The following is a 3,562-nucleotide window of genomic DNA, read 5'->3' on the forward strand; positions in this document are numbered from 1 at the left end:
CTTGTGAAAGACAAACCAACAAAGCTTTATGGAACTAAAGCCTTGGAAATTGCGGAAAAGCGGTTCCTGCACGAGGCCAACATCTAGAGGATCCAGAGAGGCAACTACCTGAGAGGATGCTGCTTTTGGGTGGCTCTCAGATGGTGTTGCTGCCCTTGGTGACTCCTGCGCTGAGAACGACAACGCTGCGCTGACAACGACAATCTCAGCTCCACTGCCGTAGGGAGCCATTGGGCTTATGCCAGGCTGTGCCGATGCAAAGGGACCAGCAGATTAAAGGGAAAACACTGAAGACCCTGGGGTGATAAGGCAAATCCCCCAGCAGGTAGGAGAAACCCACTAAATGGACAAGGATCTATCCTGCCATTTGGTTAGGACCGGAGCGATGGTGACAGCATAAGAAGGAGCAGAGAGAGAAACTAGTTGAAATCAAGACATCTCTTACTATTGACAACCCAAAGAAGAGCCCTACATGACTTAGGGCCAGAGTACCTTCGAGACCGCCTACTGCCACATACCTCCCAGCGGCCAGTAAGATCCCAGAGACATTGACGAAAAGCCAAGAAGTGACAGCTACAAATCATGAAGAGACAAGGAGGAATTGATTTAGTGATTTAGTGATTTATTGACATTTGTAGGCCGCCCTTTTCCCTGAGGGGACTCAGGGCGGCTCACATAAATCAGGGAAGGGGGAAATGCAGACAATAACAAAGACACATATAATAAAAACAGTAACCAACATGCATTCATCATTCGGGAGGGGCAACTATCTTCATCCCCAGGCCTGACGGGCTAGCCAGTTCTTCAAGGCTGTGCGGAAGGCCTGGACGGTGGTGAGGGTACGAATCTCCACGGGGAGTTCGTTCCAAAGGGTCGGGGCGACTACTGAAAAGGCCCTCCTCCTTGTAGTTGCCAGCCGACACTGGCTGGCCGATGGAATACGGAGGAGGCCCAATCTGTGTGATCTTATTGGTCGCAGGGAGGTAATTGGCAGAAGGCGGTCTCTCAAGTATCCAGATCCACTACCATGTAGGGCTTTATGGGTGATTAACAGCACCTTGAAGCGCATCCGGAAATCGATAGGTAGCCAGCGCAGCTCGCGGAGGATAGGTGTAATGTGGGTGAACCATGGTGCACCCACAATCGCTCGCGCAGCTGCATTCTGTACTAGCTGAAGACGCCGGATGCTCTTCAAGGGCAGCCCCATGTAGAGCACATTGCAGTATTCCAGCCTAGAGGTCACGAGGGCCCGAGTGACTGTTGTGAGTGCCTCCCGATTCAGGTAGGGTCGCAGCTGGCGCACCAGGCGAACCTGGGCGAATGCCCCCCTAGCCACAGCCGTCAAATGATGGTCGAACGATAGCTGTGGATCTAGGAGGACTCCCAAGTTGCGAACCCTCTCTGAGGGGTATAGAGTTTGACCCCCCAGCCTGAGAGATGGAATATTGGTGGAATCCTTGGGAGGGAAACACAACAGCCACTCGGTCTTTTCTGGGTTGAGCACAAGCTTGTTAGCCCTCATCCAGTCCATAACCGCCTCCAGACCCCGGCTCATCACGTCTGCCGCTTCATTGAGTTGGCACGGGGCGGACAGATACAGTTGAGTATCGTCCGCATATTGATGGTATCTAATCCCGTGCCTGCGGATGATCTCTCCCAGCGGTTTCATGTAGATGTTGAATAGTAGGGGGGATAAGACCGAACCCTGAGGCACCCCATATGTTAGGGGCCTAGGGGACGATCTCTGCCCCCCCACTAACACCGACTGCGACCTGTCAGAGAGGTAGGAAGAGAACCACCGTAGCACGGTGCCTCCCACTCCCACCCCTCGCAGTCGTCGCAGAAGGATACCATGGTCGATGGTATCGAAAGCCGCTGATATCGAATCATGAAGAAATAAAAAATGAAATGGGAGAATTGAAACGAAATATGAAAAATGTGGATGACACAATTGAAAGGATACAGTGCTCGCTTCGGCAGCACATATACTATAATTGGAATGATACAGAGAAGATTAGCATAGCCCCTGCGCAAGGATGACACACAAATTTGTGAAGCGTTCCATATTTTTGGTACCCCCATCTTGGAGGACAGCCTTCATATCCCTGATACCTAAAGAAGATCAAGACCTTAGTCAACCAAAAAACTACAGACCTATATCCTTACTTAACATAGATTATAAAATTTTCACTAAAATACTAGCGAATAGGTTAATGTTGGTTGTTCAGCAATTGATTTATAATGATCAAACCGTTTTTATACAAGGGAGACAAATGAGAAGTAATGTAAGACAAATTGTTAATATACTGGAATACTTGGGGAAGAATAATCAAATCCCTGCAGCGTTTATATTTTTAGATGCCGAGAAAGCCTTTGATCGAGTGAACTGGAATTTTTAATGAAAATAATACAAAGAATGCAAATAGGAGAGCATTTTTTACAATCAATTAAAGCAATATATCAGGAACAAACAGCACAAATTATAATCAATGGAAGTTTAACAGACCTATTTAAAATCAAGAAAGGTACAAGGCAGGCTTGTCCCCTATCCCCATTACTGTTTATCATAACCCTGGAATTATTGTTGAATAAAATACGGGGATCAGATGATTTACAGATGATTTACAGGGAATTAAGATTAGGTATCAAGAATATAGAATACGTGCTTTTGCGGATGATTTGGTTATAACATTAACCAACCACAGGAATCTTGTAAGGTTTTAATGAATATGATTAATCAATATGGCCAAGTGTCCAGATTTAAAATAAATTTAGGGAAAACAAAGATGCTAGTTAAAAATATGAACACTAATCAAAGGGAAGAATTAGAAGGATTGACAGGATGTGAAATAGTTAAAAAGTTTAAATATTTAGGAGTCTATCTCTCGACCTCAAATGGGAAACTATATAAGTATAATTATGAGCCACTATGGCGCAGCATACAGACAGAGATGAAAAATTGGGAAAAATTACAATTATCTTTGTTGGGAAGAATAGCAGCAGTGAAAATGAATGTTCTACCTAAATTTTTATTTCTTTTTCACCAATCGCAGGACCACGGCCAGGACCGTGGGGGGGTAGAGATAGGTGGTGCCAACAGCACCAGACACAATCACACAACAGGAGATCCTTTCGTGGCTTGGGGAACCGGTCCTTTCGGAGGTACCAATGACTCCTAAAGGGGGCAACCAGTGGGAGGCCATCTTCTGGCCTTTGATCATCAGTGGGCGGAGACCACGTCCGACGCCTGGGCCCTTCAGGTGGTGAGGCTGGGTCTCACCCTGGAATTTCTCTCCATTTCCCCAAGACGGTTTATCAGGTGCCCCGTGCCCAGGTGCTCAGTAAAGCGGTGCCTCATGGATGCCGAAATACATCATCTCATCTCCATCAATGCCATAGAGCAGGTTCCCAAAGGGCAGGAAGGTCAGGGGTTTTACTCCATTCTGTTCTTGGTGCCCAAAAACTCAGGAGGATGGCGGGCCATTCTAGATTTCAAAAGACTCAATTGGTACATCAAGTATCAGAGGTTCAAAATGCAGTCTTTAAAAAGCATTCTGGCATC

The 3,562-nt window shown here is 46.6% G+C and overlaps 1 non-coding gene across 1 annotated transcript; it reads left to right on the forward strand.

Annotated features, from left to right (window-relative positions):
- The first annotated feature begins 1,964 nt into the window (after window positions 1–1,964).
- LOC148045433 (U6 spliceosomal RNA) lies at window positions 1,965–2,071 on the forward strand. Its single transcript, XR_015696827.1, has one exon. It is a non-coding gene; the product is annotated as a U6 spliceosomal RNA (small nuclear RNA).
- The last annotated feature ends 1,491 nt before the right edge of the window (window positions 2,072–3,562 follow it).

Source organism: Thamnophis sirtalis, unplaced genomic scaffold (assembly GCF_051295495.1).
Source record: "Thamnophis sirtalis isolate CommonGarterSnake01/CBP01778 unplaced genomic scaffold, rThaSir2_p1.2 scaffold_5, whole genome shotgun sequence".
Taxonomy (NCBI): Eukaryota; Metazoa; Chordata; class Lepidosauria; order Squamata; family Natricidae; genus Thamnophis; species Thamnophis sirtalis.